The sequence below is a fragment of the Suncus etruscus genome, chromosome 15 (assembly GCF_024139225.1).
Source record: "Suncus etruscus isolate mSunEtr1 chromosome 15, mSunEtr1.pri.cur, whole genome shotgun sequence".
Taxonomy (NCBI): domain Eukaryota; kingdom Metazoa; phylum Chordata; class Mammalia; order Eulipotyphla; family Soricidae; genus Suncus; species Suncus etruscus.
The window spans coordinates 44332129-44350702 of record NC_064862.1 but is presented as its reverse complement, the minus strand read 5'-3'; the positions used below and the strand labels follow the sequence as shown (position 1 = coordinate 44350702).

Here is an 18574-nt window from a genome sequence, read left to right as displayed (position 1 = left end):
AGGTAGGAAACAAATTAGCAGGCTAATTAGTGAGAGGAGAGTAGGAAAACAAGTTAGTAGGCTAATTAGTGAGAGAAAAGGATGAGAACTGAAATGGTGGAGCTAATATTATAGATTCCAATTATTCTGAGTAAATTCTTTTGAGTCTCTCTAGCTAATTCTATCAACAGCAAATCCCTGTGAACTCATGACCTCCCCTTTCCAAGTAGAGATATTCAAAAAATCTCTTTTCTCTTGTTGCAATGGCTTCTCTGTGGTCATTGCTCCTCTTGGTTCTTGGTTAGTTAAGGTTTCTTTTTAACATTTCTTCTTCCATTTATCTTATTTGAAATTTTCATTTAATCCCAGCTGATTTCCTAATAACTTGCATTTCTAATTGAATCATTTGTCTCGGAGAGCCAGATGTGAAACAATGAAGCAAACCGCCTTAGAGTACTTACATGAGAGGCCTTGCCTGGGGTCTGGCATCCATCCTTTAGAAAGTAGTCTCTGAGGACTATAGCTAATCTTCCAGTTCAAGGGAGTTTACTCTTGATATCCTGAAGAGAAAAGCATTACTAGGATAGGCAGTCTTCCAGATTTTTTTTGACGACTTTGACACTTGCAATCTGCATGGTACTTGAGGCAACAAAGTACTCAAATCAATATTTAATCAGATTTTATCTTTGAAATAAAAGACTGAATCTGAAAGGAAGCACATGAGGTAGGCAAGCGCACCCTTTTTTTTCCAGAACTTGTGTGCCTTCACATTTTTAAGCAAAAAACAGCATTCACAGTATGGGAATTGCAGTCTGCTTATCTACTGTCCTAACATCTATTTTGTTATGTTTTCTAGTGGGGGAATATCCTCTTTCTCTAGAGACCCTCTTTAGAAAAAGAACTATTATATATGGATTATGTGCCTCTGAAAAAACAGCACTGTCCATGATATTTCACTACTCTACAACATGTAAATATTCATGTATATGTTTTAAATATTTAAATTGTATTTAAATCACAGTTGTCATTTTACGTTTCAGTAGTCTTTATTTGATGCACATGTCCTTTTCACTTGAGATTCCCAGGTCAAGATGGGTTAATTGTAGGTTGAAGATTCCATGAATAAATGCCTATTTTTCATTTATTTTGAATCAGCTCAAAATAGTTATCTATGATTGAAATTCATTTATGCAATGTCCAACACTCAACTCTTCACTAGCAAACATTTTCCACCACCAATGTTTCCAGTTTGCTTCCTACCCTCCCACTGTACTCTCCCCTACCTGCCTCTATGGCAGAAATTTTTCTACTCTCTCTTTTCTTCTCTCTCTCTTTCTTGCTAACTCACTCCCACACTCTCTCAAGCTTTTCCCTTTCTTCCATTTAAACTCAGGTTTGAAATGTGGTTATTGAGGGATATCATGCATATCATTTTACATCCTTGAAGCACCCAGTTCTTGTTCAATGATCATTTCCAACTATTATTGTCAGAGTGGTCCCTTATCTGCCATAACTGCATTGCTCCACTGTTTGTAGTAGGCTTCCTATCATGGAGCAGTCCTCTCTATCTTCTTTATTGTTTTGGGGTATTTGCAATTATTTTTTATATTCCACAAATGAGTGTGATCATTTCACTCAGCATAATACTCTCTGTATCCATTCATGTATAAACAAGTTTCATGACTTCACTTTTCCTAGCTTCATAGTATTACATTATACGGGTGTACCACAGTTTCTTCACCCACTCATATGTTCTCAGGTATTTGAGTTGTTTCCAGATTTTTGGCTATTGTAAATTATGGTGCAATAAATATAGGAGTGAAAATGCCTTTTCTTCATTGTGTTTTTGGGATGCTATATTCCCAGGTGTTGTAACACTGAGTCATAAGAAATTTTAATTTCTAATTTTTTGAGGAATGTTTTCCAAAAATGCCAAACAGGTAGACATTCCCACCAACAGTGAATGAGAGTCTCTTTCACTCTGAATCCATAATAGTATTAATTTTTCTTGTCAGGTTTTGATATGTGCCAGTCTCCTTGGTGTGAGATTACATCTCCTTGTTGATTTGATTTGCATCTCCATTATAATTAAATGATGTGAAGCATTTTTATGTTCCTTTTAGTAATCTATAGTTCTTCTTTGAGGAAATTTCTTTTCATCTCTTCTTTCCATTTTTGGATGGGGTTAGATTTTTTCTTGTTAAGCTCTGCCAATGCCTTATCTAGCAATTATTTTAATTACTTATCAAATGAGTATTGGATGCAAAATTTCTCTCAATCCATGGAAATTTTTTTTATTTTGGTCCTCCTACAGTTTGAAGATCAGAAATTTTTTAGTTTAGTGTAATCTCATTTGCTTTCCCTTGCTTAGTTCGTGATGTTTCATTCTTGAAGAAGCCATTAACTTCAATGTCTTGGAAAGTTCTGCCTATGTTTTCAGCTGTGTAACTTATGGTCGTAGGTTTGATACCAAGGCCATTAGTCTATTTTGATTTTATCTTTGTGCCTGGTGTGAGAAGATGTCAGAGTTCACTTTTTAGCATGTAAGTTGACCAGTATTCTCAATTCTACTTGTTGAAAGAATTTCCTTTGCTTCACTTCATATTTTCCTCTTTGTCAATGATTAATTGCCAAAGATTAATTGACCTGACGGTCATTCTCAGGATATTGAGGTCTATTTAATTGATCCAAGGGTCTGTCTGTATTTCAATGCCATACTATTTTAATGACTACTGTTTTATAGCACAGTTTAAAGTTGGGGAAAGTGATGCTACTTATGTTCTTTTCCCCAAGAATTGCTTTAGCTATTCATGGAGGTTTATTATTCTAAATGAATTTGAAGAGTGTATGATCCACTTCATTAAAAAATGTCATGGACATTCTTATCAGGATTTCATTAAATGTTTACAATGCTTAGGAAGTATTTTCATTTTAATTATGTTAATTCTCCCAGTCTATGAATAGGTTATACCTTTCCATTTCCTCTTTTATTTTTGTGACATTTCTCTTTGTATTTTTCGCACTTATGCTCTCCTAACCTCTGTGTCTTATTGGCAGTCTGTTCCATAGTTTCTTCAAGCACATTGAATATCCTAATCTTGTCCACTCTTAATTTTAGAGATAAGGGATTAGTATTGATCGGGACTGAAGGATTACAGTCTTTATTCATGGGGTTCTGCACTCCTTTTCATGTTTTTTTTTCCTTTCCAGTTTCCCAAAGTTGCTTCTTTCTCATGTCACTGTCAATATTATCTACTGCAAGTAAGGTCTCAGGAGAGTTTTTTGGTGAGAGATTATTTTGTGGCAGTATAAGTCCTGGACTGCTATGCCTCTGACCTGTGTGAATGGGTCAGCCACAGTTCTTTTGTTGTTGGAGATGCTCTTGCTGGTTTATAGTGCAGCTGTGTCTGTGCTCAACAACTGATTAAGTTTCTTTATATAAATTGGGTACCCAGGCAAATTCAAATTAATTTATCAGAAAGGTATAAAAGAAAATGTACTGGACATAAAAGAAAGTGATGCATCATCTATAGCATATTCTGTGTTTGTTTCTAATGATGAGCTATGTCATAATTTTTCTAAGACTTTTTTTGTTTGTTTGTTTTTGGTTTTTGGTTCACACCCGGCAGAGCTCAGGGGTTATTCCTGGATCTCTGCTCAGAAATCGCTCCTGGCAGGCATGGGGGACCATATGGGATGCCAGGATTCAAACCATCATTGGACCTGGGTCGGCCACTTGCAAGGCCAATGCCCTACTGCTGCACTATCTCTCCCGACCCAGTTATTTCTAAGACTTTTATAATCCAAAGAATTTTATTTGGGGACTGGGATATGGAACAGCCATTAGACCAGGTTCAATTCCTTGTACCACATTGTTCCCATCCAGGGTGTGGTCTTGGAAGTTCTCAACCCAGAGAGACTTGTACACATCCACAGCATTGCAGGGTCTGAGTATCATTGCTTTCTAGGGCCCTTGTGCTGAATTGATAGCTCTACTGGCTAACAACCACTTGTAGGGTCCGTGAACCACTTGACTATTGCTTTGGAGGAGGCTAAAAGACTTGTTTTGGAATTTTTGAGTCATAACCTTTAAATTATAAATTATTTGCCAATTCTCCCTCCAAAGACATATTGTGGTCCCTAAATTTTCTTAAGAGTTTAAGAAATGACCTTAGTTAAATTTTTTTTGGAAGGAAACAGAATTCTTTGAATGGGAGCTTAGGTTGAGAGAAATGCTAATCTTTGAAGTTTGGTGTGAGATTCTTCAGACTGAAATGCATGTCATCTTATCATCTGATTCACCTTTAATATATGAATAATTGGCACTCCTGAGATAACTCATTTTTAAAGCATTTTTCTTTTTTTGATTCTTTTTTATTTTTTTAATAAATGATCTCAAAAGCCTCTTCTACAAATGATTTTCTCACATAAAGAACTCTCACAGAGAGAAATTCATTACTTAGCTATAAGAAAGGAGGCTTTGGTCCATACTTACAATTTTTCATCTTTCACAATTTCTTCCAATATTGAATACTCAAAGTTCAGTTTAATTTCTTCTAACATCCTTTCAAAACTGTATCTTACAAACTGAACCAAGCAATGAAAGGAAATATCTTGATGTTCCTCTGTAAAAGCAACCTGAAAACAGTTACCAACATCTATACATAGATAATTAGAATAATTTTTTAAGTAAATGGGAAATTTTGACAGGACCAACTTGAAACTTCATGTGAATTTGCTTTAAAGGAAGTAATTTTTTTTTTAACAAAAACAGATCAAATACCCAGCTAGAATATTTAGAGACATTCACTCATTTACTCCCACAGAACCCTTGATAAACAAATTTCAAAAATCCTCCCCATGTTACAGATGAGAAAACTAAGATACAATAGATGTAATTAGCTTGCTGATGTAAATACAGTACTCAATATGGTAATGTTTTGACAAAATATTTTAATTTATCCGTTTTCCATTTGATTATGCCTGCTATTATGATCTAATGTTTATGTCCACAGTGACCATTGAAATAGGCAACTGCACACCATAGACTTTTGTTACAGTCCCCATGATTAAGTATATTTTTGCAATTTATTTCTTTTCAATTCAAGCTAATTTACTATCATATTACAATGTACACTTTGTCAGCTTGATTTCAGAAAAGAAACTTGGATGCTTGAGACCTGCTAGACTATACCTCATAGGATAAACTCCTCTTACAGTGCTCACTACCATATTGCTTAGAACTCTAGACATGAAAATTATAATTGTTCTAAGAATTCTCCATGCACAATCTAATGCTAGAAGTGTGTATTTAGCAAAGTTTACCCTTATCAATGATGATTTGCCTAGAAACCTGAAAACCTTTTCCCTGATTTGCCAGCCTCATACTTTTTAAGGGCTCTGACCCATTCACAGGATAAGTTCTTCAATTGTAACCTACAAATTGATCTCCTATGTGGGTGTCTATATCTGTCTATGTGGGTGTTTGTGAGTTTATATGTAGTGGACACCTCTATGTCTTTTTAAATTTTATTGTACATAATGCATGTCCATGTTGTATATAGTCCCTGTTATATATAAACCCTCATTTTTCCTTTTCCCTGCTTACCACCTTACAAATACTCTTCTATCCTCTGATCTGTTATTTGTCCCTAGTTAACCTTATTTACCCTCAGTTCTTAAATCCTCAGGAACCAAAACCTTTCCTCTGCTACATCAAGTTGCCAGCTGACTTCCAAAAAAGAGAAAGGACACCCTCGCAGCCTATCTTGTCTCAGCCCTAGAAGAAGCTGCTTCCACGATTCCTGCTGAGTTATTCCTTTGTGGCTCCTTTTCTCTCACCTCCCCTCACTGTAGTAGACTGTTGCTTGCTACTGGATTTGGAATTAGACAGACCCTCAGCTCATGGACACTATCTGATCTCAGACTTCTGCAAACTATTTCTCAGACTCCACAAGACCACGATGTGAGATTAAACTGTGCTCTGGATTTTATTCCCCCACACCAGACTATCTCAAAAGACTTAAAGGGGATATCTATCTTTCCTTTGTATATTTCTGTAGATGCATAGTTAACAGTTATAATTCTTAGTGTATATTTCCATACATATAGGTAGCTTTCCCCACCGTCTTTTTGGATCTGCTTAGTAGTAAATTCTAGTAGATTAGTCTCTCTTAGGGTCTGATTTCAGGTTAGAACCAGGCTATAGAGAATGTTTAGCTTGTTATTTTTACCCCCATATGCACCAGTAGTATCATGTGGCATTGCAAAGGCACATTAAAATGGGAAAACCTTATGTATAGAAAGAAGTTCTTATCTAATAGGAATAGGGACTCACACATTTTATAGTGCAAGGGCACCTTTTACTCTGACCATTTGTCATAGTGATTCTACTTAGGCCTCAGTTGATTGACATCTATTCACCAACTCTGAACCTTGGATCCCATCCTTGGAACTGGCACGGTTTTCTGCATTAGCACCAAGCCAGAATCAAACTTCCATCGGGGAGGCCCTAATGCCTCCCTGTCACCAACTTGCACCAGGGTAGGTTCATATGATACTCTGGCAACCAGGAAACAGCAAAAACTTGATTTCAGGGCAGGTTTCTCTTCCTCATCAACTAATGGTGAAATGAAATCAGAAGGCACTCTATGATACCCCAATTTTGACTAAGAATTTGTGTAAAAGCCAAGCACTCTACTTACAGAAGCCAGACTGCAACAACCATGATTAAGTAGAACTTTTCCTGGAACCAATAAGAAAGATCTTGGAGTTGGATAATTTATATCCCTGGAGCCTGGTCTTATGACAGGATGCTTAAAGGGTAGAGACACCTTCTTTTTTTAGGCCGATATTTTTCTTCCAATTTCCCCAACTATGCAAAAAAAAAAAAAGACTAAAAAAAACCCTGTCACCCCCTTTTTTACAAATGTTATTTATATCTTCTATGTAGAAGCTCATAGCATTTTTTTTGGGGGGGGCCACACCCGGTGACACTCAGGGGTTACTCCTGGCTATGCGCTCAGAAGTCGCTCCTGGCTTGGGGGACCATATGGGAGGCTGGGGGATCGAACCGCGGTCCGTCCAAGGCTAGTGCATGCAAGGCAGGCACCTTACCTCTAGCGCCACCGCCCGGCCCCACTCATAGCATTTTAATAGAACCTTTAGAAACAAATGAGTTTGCTTTATGTTTTATTTCATATTTCTTCATTTTTTAAATATAATTAAGAAGGAGGGAAAAAAAGAAAGCCATGGGATAAGTGGTCTCAGGTGCATTGATTGGAAAATAATAGGTTAGAACTAAATACCCAAGCCAAAATCATTTTTTGGCCCCCAATTCACAATACAGACCAGGCAAAGGGCCTGTGTTGAGGTGTATATGGGGTGCATTTACTGTACCTCTTCTTTCTATACAGTCAGTGTAAAGAACACATCCTGTGGTAAGAATTGGGAGGCCTTATCTTTTCTTTTCTTTTTTTTATTTTTTAATATATATATATGTATATATATACATATATATATATATATATATATATATATATATATATATATAATCCTTCACCAGTGCAACATTCCCATGACCAATATCCAAATATCCAAGTGTCCTTCCTCCCCACCCCATGGCCTGTACTCTAGACTGGCTTTCTACTTCCCTCATTCAGTTACATTTTGTTATGATAAAAAAAAAATCAATGACATGGGGCCAGTGAGGTGGCGCTAGAGGTAAGGTGTCTATCTTGCAAGCGCTAGCCAAGGAAGGATGGCGGTTTGATTCCCTCTGCGTCCCATATGGTCCCCCCAAGCCAGGGGCAATTTCTGAGCACTTAGCCAGGAGTAACCCCTGAGCATCAAATGGGTGTGGTCCCTCCCAAAAATCAATGACAATAGAAACAAGAGACCCAAAGTACAACAATATAAACTTAAAATGGATTTGTTACCCTGGTAGCCAGGGGGTTAAAGGTGGATGTGTGAGATGCATGCTGGGAACTTTGATGGAGGTAGGTCAAAACTGATGGTGGGAATAGTCCTAATTCACTGTCACTGTATGCCTGAAATCCAACTATGAAGGACCTGTAATTCACTCAATAAAAATGTATTTTTAATAAAATAGGAGAAAAAAATTAGATTGCTGGTGTAATTTATATGTATCCATATACATATATATAGCAGGTAGATTTTATCAGATGGCAATTTAACTCAAAAGTACAAATTTTTCCTATTAGCTATCTTTTTTTAGCCAAATGTAATATCAACAACAATAATAAAAACTCTAAAACATGTTTAATACAGAAAAGTTGGTAACATAATTATCTATTATTTATTGATACTTCTAAAGCTATTATCCTTTATGCATGCAATACTCAGACATTTTCTGTGATTAAAAATATTTATTGTCTTCTCCAATCCAGTAGTCACTGGTTAAATGTAAATATGGTACTATAAATATGATTCATGTAAATAAGAAGCATAATTATTAATTTTCTTTAATATTAGTTTAAATTTTAATAATTTCATGCCATAGAGCTATGTTAACCTAAGACAGGCTATTTATGATTATAATGCTTCTAGATAAGTGGTACAAGAAAAAGCAATACAAGCATTTTTTATAAATAATTAGTATCAATGTTTATATTTTAAACTGTAGTGAAATACGCATCAATATGTGGCCCAAATTTATGTGAAATGGAGGCAAGTTGAATCTATTGACTAAATATTTATTCTCTTAATATTTCTATATTTCAGCCCTCCAAAATGATTTTGCACACAATTTTAATTGTCCTCTCTATGTTTAATTTTCAACAGGGACATAGATATTTGAGAATGTTTAAATAATAACAGAAAGCTTTTATTCTATTTTGTTTTAGGAGGAGTGTTTCTCTTTGGTTTGTTTTTTTGGAGCCAGAACCAGCAGGCTTACTACTAGATCTGGCTCAGGGATCACTCCTGACAGGTTTGGTAAACCACATGGTTACCAGAAATAAAATCCAAGTCAAACATGCAAGACAAGCTTCCTACCCACTGCACTGTCCTCTGGCCCCTGCTTTGTATTATTTGGATTTGAGTACTTTTATATTACACACTCCTCATCTATAAAGTTCATGCGTTTGAGTGGATTTGGAGATTTGCCAGGATTTTTCTTTATATCCCCCACAGTAGATGTCTTCTTTAGCTTCCTCCTTCATCTTTTCATTTAGTGGTTTGGAATGATGGATTCTCGGGGTGTCAAAAGAAGTGCTAGATTCAGTCTGCTGGGAAGTCTATGATATAAATTGAAAAGACTTCAATTTTGGTTTGGGAACGTGAGGATAGGAAGGAAGGATGGAAGGGAGGATGGATGAATGGATGGATGGATGGATGGATGGATGGATGGATGGATGGATGGATGGATGGGAGGGTGGATGCTCAGAAAGACCCCAAAAGACAATTCCACCTGTGTTTGTTGGAAGGGATTAAGGCGTGAGATTTCCTATTTTCTCCCTGACACCAACCTGGCTGGCCCCAAAAGGCAGATGAATAGTGATGGCACTGGAACACAGAAAAAAGCTGAGGAAAGGTTGGGAAGAAGACTTCTTTTGAGCTTTGTGGAAGGGACTAGGATGGGAGCCTCCTTGCTCTCACTCAGACACTGTCCTACTGTCCCCAGGGAACAAAGATTCAGCAATGGCCAAGCACAAACATTATTAAAATTGATTCAAAACACATAATGAAACAATATGTTTATTTATGATGAAATTAATACATAAAATTATCTATTGCCTAATTTCACTATCACAATGATCTATGGTTACTTGTGATGGTGGAACAAGTTTGTGATGTCAGAAGTCTGACTTAAGATTGTCCATGACTCTCTCTACATAAATTGGAAAGTGGCAAATATGAGAGGTTGGTGTGAGTTTGTTTTGTGTGAGATTTTGGGAAGGTCAGTTGTTTACACATTTACTCATAACGACAGCTAAATGCTATTTGTTTTGCAACTTTCCTATTTATTTATCACAATTTTCATTTCTATTCCCACTACCTGCTTTCACTGCCATTTTCTAGTTCATCTTCATTGAGCAGTTGGAATAGAATTTCTTGGTGTAAAGGAAACAAATAAAAACGGAAACGGTGCGATCTTCCACGTAGCCCTTCACAGAGTAGAAAGCAGCCATGAATGAAATATCTGTTGCCATTCGCAAGCATCACATATCTCTTATTAGGTTTCTGGAGAGTTTCATGTCACACCTTGTGTTTTGGAAAGAAAAATCAGGATGTCAAGTAACAAAAGAAAAGATTTATTGGGTGGGGGCAAAAATGAATTTTAAGCTGAATGCCTGTGATTGTTTATTTAACTTGCAAGTCTTGAAAGTCATAGACACTGTATTAATCCTATTTTCTGATCTAAAAATTGAGATTGAATATTGTTCTTGGTTATTTTTAAAATATTTGTTATAAAGTTCTATTCAGTAAAATGCTGATAATTTATAGACTTAAGTAAGCTGATAACTTGTAGACTACCAAGTAGCCTTGTTACTGAAACTTGCTATATTTTAAAAAATGTATCTGGTAAGTTATTTGCGAGAGTCTCACAAATAGTTCTCAGAAAATTCAAGAGTCACACCAAGAGCATCAGATAACTATGCTGAACTCTTTAATACCAGGGCACAGCATTGAGTAGCTATTTGGGAGCAGTAGTACTTTGAGCCATTAGAGCTATATCAATACAGTGCTAGAAGGCCTTCATGCTCCCCATCCAGCAGTGCTCTGAGATGTCCAGGCCTACATCTAGAGGCACTTGTGTAACTATATGGTACAGATGATCAAACTGTAGTCAGATGCATGGATAGGTCTTAACTCCTATGATACCTCTCCAGCCCTAAAATTTGTAAATTCTTCCTTCATTTTCTAGAATAGAGACTTATAACAATTTTTACATAATTAAATAGTAAGTTTTGTGTCAAGATAAAATATGAACTAGAGAAGCTGGAGAGCTAGTACAGTGGATAGAATATTTGGAATATTTGCCTACATGCAGCCATCCTGGCTTCAGTACCTAAAACTAAATTCACTTCCATATTATCCACTGAGGCCCACCAGGATTGATTGAAAAGCCCAGAGACAGGAGTCAAACCTAAATACTGCTGTTTGTGGTCCCCAAGTCATAGAAACATGTATATGTACTTGAATTTGTTTAACTCCAGAGCCTGCACTTAATCACGGGCCCGGAGAGATAGCACAGCGGCATTTGCCTTGCAAGCAGCCTATCTAGGACCAAAGGTGGTTGGTTCGAATCCCGGTGTCCCATATGGTCCCCCGTGCCTGCCAGGAGCTATTTCTGAGCAGACAGCCAGGAGTAACCCCTGAGCACCGCCGGGTGTGACCAAAAAAAAAAAAAAAAGATTTTAATCACTTATATATCAGTCTCCCTTGTGGCATTTGTTGTTTTTTTTGTTTTTGTTTTTCAATTTTTGTCTCCTTCAAACTGTGCTTGTCCTTAGAACATAGTGGCGGATTTAGCTTTAACTAAACATATTTTTTCCATTAACTCTGTCTCTTATTTCCTGCTTTCAAAGTTCCAAGAGCACATTCTTATAGGCCTTGCTTTTCTGTTTCAAAACAATTTCAGACTTCAGGAAATTTTCGCCAATCAGCCATGAGCTTACAGCCTAGGCTAGCATGTCTGAAACACTCATACTTCTAATAATTTTACAATCTAGCCTCATTGAAAAGCTCATAGTCTTCTGTGTTTATAGTTACTTTTGCCTTCGTGTTTTTTTTTCTACTAGACAGTAAGGTTTGTGAATGCAGTATCTGCATCTGATTTAACTTTGCATGCCAACATGTATACAGTAGCAGAGAGTCTTTAAGGATTAACTAAAGAATAAATTATTATTTGGCAGATGGAAAGCCCAGATATACTTTAGTGAAGATAAGATCATAATTTAAATAGTGTACATATAACTACAATATTTATATCCTGTACAAATATATAAATCATAACCTTAAGATTATTAGTTTGTCAACTTCAGATACAGTTGATCTGGACTTGTCTGTTATACACTTGAAATAAAATGAAGATTATATATAATTTTTATATATTGAAACTGAGTATACAAATTTTCATAAAGATGGAAACAATTCTTAGTGTTTCCTATGCAGAAGATAGCAGCCTTGCTAAAACTCAACATGACCAGTTTTTTCTCCTTCCTGTATACTTAGAAAGACTTCTGTCACTCTTGACAGCTGTAACTGAAGCCTGTATTTGGTCTAATCAGTGGACTCTGAGAAAGGAGAAGAAAGTTGCATCTAACTGGGGTCCATGAAAATGGGTGTAATTTATGTTGCTCCTTCTTTTCCCCACTATCCAGTAGTAGGGTACTACATGTTGAGATGGCAGTCATGAACTATCCTCCAAAAAGCTATAGCATAAGCTACCTTGCATTGAATTATGAGAGCTTGGAATAAACTTTGGCTATATTAAGCTCATGGGATTTGGGGGATAAATTAGAATATCATAACCTATTCTGACTTATTTCAGAACTTTGAGATATGACTTTGGCTTTACATAGAAGTCGCATTGCTAAAAAAAAAAAGTCACCTTTCTAAATTCTGATTCTGGTAGTGGGGTATTTTAGTGACTCAATGGTAGCAGAAGTCATGAAACTTATTAGTGAATCAATCAGATCCAAAATTGAATAATCTTTTGCACTTTATAACTAACCATATGATTACCCTGGGAAAGTTAAATTCTCTGCTTCTTTTCTCCATGGATATCTAGAGTATGGTGGAGTAATGAATATCACATACTATTCATGAAGACAAAATGAGAAATGCATAGTAGACATGCATTCTATTATTTCATAGTTCCTCATTTTTTCTCTCTTATTCCAAACTCTCATAAAGTTATCAAAAATGTGGCCTTTCCTGAGTTTATAGCCAATACAGAATTCTGTTTCTTTTATAAAACTTTGGATTAATTTAATGTGTCAATTGGATTAAAAGATGAGAGATCTCTGAGAAGTAAGAAATTCCGGACAATCCTAATAAGCTGTTTATACATTCAAAGTGACCACACTTGGGTTCTGATTAACAGGTGAGACCAAAGTTCCAGGAACATTTAAAATTTGCTTGCATGGTGCTAAAGAGATAAGGCTCTTGCCTTGCATCTGGCTGACCAGACTTTAGTTCCCAATATCTCATATGATATCCAGAACCTACCAGGAGAGAGATCCCTGAGTGTAGAGCATGGAGTAAGTACTAAATACAGTCAGGTGTGACCAAACACCAAAATTAATTAAAATTTAAAAAAATAAAAGTTCTTACTCCCTCATTAGACTTTGAAGTAGTGCATTGGTCTGGATGCATTTTTTACTTGATGCTTGCCTTTAACCTTAGTGAAGATTTCTGCCTAACTTAAAAAATGTAGATTAAGTACAAGGAATTTATTTTTCCTTACATTTAATCACTTTTTTCAAATGATCCTTTTAAATCATATAAGTTTAAAAAATGGAAAATTCTGGAAAAATTTTGACTTTTCCCCACTTGATGTAAGTAAAACACATCTACATTTCTGTAGGGGTAAAAGAAATGGTTCTGAATGTGTGAAATAATTTTATGAATTTATATTCTCCCAAAGTTACATTTTTAATGCATTTAAACCAAATTTCCCAGAAACAATGCCAGTGCAGGAAATTTAATGTTGATGGAAAAATTAGACTTATCATATAAATGTGAAAAAATGATATGTGGTAAATTGCATGAGTGAAAAAAATGTATGAAAGACTCTATGATATAAATGCAAAAATAAAGTCCTCAGGTATTTAATTAAATAATAATAGTCCTCAGTATTAAAAAAATCTTGGTAGAACTACAAGCTAAAAGTAATTATCAAAAGGAATCCAGATGGAGCAGTAGATTGGGATAACACACCCCTTTCCCTGTCCTCAGCCACCTCCAATGCTCAGATATCATCTGTACCAATAGCTATGGCATTAATTAATTAATTGATTAATTTAATTAATTGGGATACTGGAGTAAGCACCAATGAAGTGGGCAGCATTGTATCAACAGGGTCCTCAGTGTATTAACGTACTGAAAAGCATTTATATATAACGTGAGAGGGCAGGTCAGGGAACACATTTTTCAAAAAACACTTTTGTGGTTTTTGAAAGATGTGTCCAAAAGATAAACGTTTTCTACTAGAATCTAGTGACCAGTCAAAACCTCTTTCATGATTTATGCCTGAATCCTTGAACCATTGGATTGAGAGGACACCAAGAATTGCATTTCTGCAGAACCACAGACCAAGAACTGTGAAGCAAAAGCAATACGTGCTAATAAAAAAAAAAAAAAGAAGCTACATTCTGCCTCTGCTCTCATTCTGATTTGTGCTTTGATGAAATTCTATGTTTCTAGGGAAGACTTGGTTCTAGGAGTCAATTTAAGCTTCCTCCTCCTAATGAAAAAGGGACTGTTAGGGAAGAGAGATCAAAGACACAGTGGTTTAAATAACTTTTACATGTTCAAATGAATTTCTTCAGTACAATGTTTTTAGAAAAATTCCTCTAGTTATTTCTTATTAAGATCTTTATTACAGTATGTATGGTTTCCTTGTACATGTTTTAATTTGTGTAACTTCGATGAAGATTGAAGAGAATGGGGGCACTGTTAAATTTTCCTGGGATGATAAATGCCTCCTTCTAGAGTATTTGTCAAGAACAGCTTGCCTTACTTCTCTGAAAGTTCTTTCAATATATAATCAGAGTATCTCCTATTCTTGCCTATGAGTTATTTAGGTATTTCTTTTATGTCATAAAAATCTATTTCTATATTTTATTCTTTCTCAATTCCCCAAATTAGGACTTAGACTTGAATCAGGAAACACCACAGACTTCACAGTGAGATGGAAGAAAAGAAAAAGAGATCAGAAAATGCCTAGCTCAGGGTCATCTAATAAGATAACTGACTGAGAGCATTCTTCCATATTTTCTATAGTGTATATAAAGTACCTAAGCACAAAAGTACAGTACTCTACTTTTACACGCAGTATAAAGGAACAGACAGCCTCTGCACAGACATAGCAAAGACATACCTCCTTCCTGATGCTGATGTCTGGGTTTAAAATATATCACTCCTGTGTCCTCTTATGTCCTAAAAGGACAAAACATTCATTAACCTACCTCACTCTTGGTGAACTCAAAGATAAATTAGACGCAAGCAAAAAAAATTATAAAAGCAATCTTTTTTTACTTCTTTTTGGTTTGTCAGCCAAGGAAGAGAGTATCAACTCTCTCCCTGCCATATTAGTAACCAAATATGAAATACTTTAATGGCTGCAAATTGCATAAATTAACATTGTTACCATTCCAGTTAAGCTTGGATGACTTGCATGTTTTGACCCAATGTATTTTTGTGATTGATATATATTCTTCATTTTAAAAGTGCCCAGTGATTTTTATTAAAAAACATGACAAAGCAGAAGTCTTCCACACACCACAAAAGCACCGAGGGGAGAGTAAATGATCATGCAAGGAGTCTATAGTTAATCCCAAATCAGTATACTTCAGGGGTGGAGAAACCCTGTATCTCCTAGGCCAAGGGAATTCCCTCTATAATATCCCCAATAGTTACTGTGCCTATGAAGTGGGAAAAAGAAAAAATAGCACAAATAATCATTTTATCCACATATATATTGATTGATTGATTGATTGATTTCTTTGGACTTCTTTATTTTGGTGTAGATATTGAAGTTGGTGTCTCCAATTTTATTTTATTTTATCTTTTCTTTCTTTTTGCACTCCAGCATGGTTTGATTTCAGGACCAAGACTATTGTGTGGTGCTTGTCTTTATTGCTGTAGTGATCACTGGATATTTAATTTGATATTTCTTTCTGTATTGTTGTGGTGTTTCAGTTACCTTTTTTATGTCCTCTCTCAAATTGAGGTTGAAAGCCTCTAAAAGGACTCCGCCCATATTCAGCTTATTTGATTTTTTTTACCCCCATTCTATTGCTTTTCTTTTCTTCAAACAAAACCACATAACTCGATTTATCTAGCTCCGCCTCTCAAATAGAGGGGAAAACAAGGAGGGTACCAGGACCAAACAGATATATGATCACTAATAGTAAGCTAGACAAAGAGGGAACCACCTACTCTAGCAGCCCAGGGGGTGATGGTGGGGGATATGGGTTGCAGGAAGGGAACGGGGATGGGGGGAGGACAAATTTGGTGATGGGTATTCCCCTGATTCAATGTTATATATGTACCTAAAATAATACTGTGAAAGATATGTAAGCCAATATGATCAAAATAAAAATTAAAAAAAAAGAATGAAAAAAAAAAGAATTGGGTGCTAAAAGGGGATTAAAGTGACATGCATTCTATGATTTTATTAATAATAGTGCAATCACTTATAATTAGGGAAATACTAATCAAGATAATAATGAGATATCATCTTACACCAGTGAGGATGGCACATATCAAAAATACTGGGAACAATCTCTGAATCTCTGTTGATGGGGATGTGGTGAGAAAGGCACTCTCATCCAATGCTGGTGGGAATGCTGCCTGGACCAACCCCTATGGAAAACAGTATGGAGGGATCCCATTTGACTCAAAAATAAAGCTTCTGTATGACCCAGAAATCCCTCTTTGAGGTATCTATCCCAAGCACAGGAAAAACATTCATCCAAAAGGACGTATGTGAACTGCTGTTATTCATTGCAGCACTCGGTACATTAGCCAAGACTTGGAATCAACCTAAATGTCCAACAACAGACAAATGGATCATGGAGCTGTGGTACATATATAAATAAAATACTACATAGCTGTGAGGAATGATGCAATCATGCAATTTGCCACTATATGGATGGAACTTGAAGGTATTATGTTAAATAAAGTAAGAGCGATGATAGATACAGAATGATATCACTTATATGTGGTATTTGGAATAACTGCATAAAGAAACTCAATGATCTAAATAGGAGTTGTCTCCAACACCCTTGGCTCCAGAGTATAGTGAGAAGAAAAGACACTGAGTGGAAGAGGAGAAACCCACATATGAAAGAATGGGGGCCTGGGGCCTCAGTAGTTTCAAGTACATTGATAGTGTTAAATAAGGACAGAACTAAATATCCAACCCAAAGGCATCAGCAATGGAATCAAGAAACTTAAACTTTAACAATATAAACTTAAATTAGGCCTGTTATACTGGCACAGTGGGGGTTTGAAGTAGTAAGGGATGCACTTGAGGAACATTGATGGAAGGAGGTGGACAATGGTGGTGGGATTGACCCTGATTCATTGTATGTCTGAAACCCAACTATAATAGATTTTGAAAATCACAATGGTTTCAATAAAATTAAATTAAAAAAAAAGAAAATCCCATTTGGCTTGCTCTCTTGACCAGGGTAAAATCAAGAAGTAACAATTTTGCAAGCACAAGCAGTCCCAGATTGAATGGTGCCCATCTCCCTGTCCCACTTTCCTTTCCTTGGATCAGAGCAAAAGTTTCCTTGACTCATGTGGCCCCACCCAGACCTCAGATGCTGAGGCAGCTGCTCTCCCATATTTAGCTCTCATTTTTAGATGCTAGAGGATCAGAGACTGGGAGGGAAATGCAACTTCTAAATTTTAGTCCAGTTTAACTCAGACTGCTTCTCTGTTAATTTCCTGCATGTAGTGAAGAACCACTGTTAACTGCTTTATTGGAGAATTTGGTAAAACATTTGATAAAAATTAATTTACTATTGAGATTCAAGCACCAAAGAAGCTTGTCTATCATGTAGATACTTAATTTAGGACAGCCTATTAATAGATAGATAGGCAGGCATATATATAAATACATTTATATATTCATACTTGCAAGCAAAAATGTGAGGACATATATTTCTTTTTCTTCCAAATATTGATTGTTTTGTCAAGGCATCTGATAAAATGGTATGTCAGACGGAAAATAAAAAAAAATGTCTCTCTTATTATATAAGGGCTGTTTCTATGGTAGCTTAAAACCCTTGAGCAATACCCTAATGATGAATTATTACTTTTAAGCTAAAATACATTGTAAGGGACAGATTAATAATAGAACTTGCAGAGTGAAATAACAGGTTAATTTTTCTTTCATTTATTCTCAGATGTAAACACAGACTTGAATATGTGATCATTTATTTCAATGCCTGACTCACTCCTCTAGCTCTTTATTCACAGTATATTGACCCCCAGGGATCCCCTCAGGCAAAATATGTAGGTGGCATCTCAGATGTTGCCTAGAAAAGAGTGTTTTAATCAAAAAAGTCCCTTTTAAAACAGCCAGACCAAGTATTCTAGCATCTATCTATATTATGTCAGATATGATTTTATCCATGGTACATAATGAGCTTGGAATTGAGATTATAAAAATAGTTTGACTATTTACAAGAACTGGGCTCACATAAAGAGAAATCTTTTACATTGAAAAGTGATGACTGTGTTTAAATAGTCAGTTCCAGAGTCTTAGGGTCCTGTGCTCCTTGTGGAGCACACAAGATGGACAGAAGACCCAGGGCCCTTAAGGTAATGACTATGGGAGCAGGGTGGTGACAAGTTTGAAGCTCAGAACAATGTAGTATCAGGCTATGAT

At 36.0% G+C, this 18574-nt stretch overlaps 1 non-coding gene across 1 annotated transcript; it reads right to left on the bottom strand.

Moving 5' to 3' along the window:
* Positions 1-7302: 7302 nt before the first annotated feature.
* LOC126031951 (small nucleolar RNA SNORA51) lies at positions 7303-7435 on the bottom strand. Its single transcript, XR_007503755.1, has one exon. It is a non-coding gene; the product is annotated as a small nucleolar RNA SNORA51 (small nucleolar RNA).
* Between the last annotated feature and the right edge of the window lie 11139 nt (positions 7436-18574).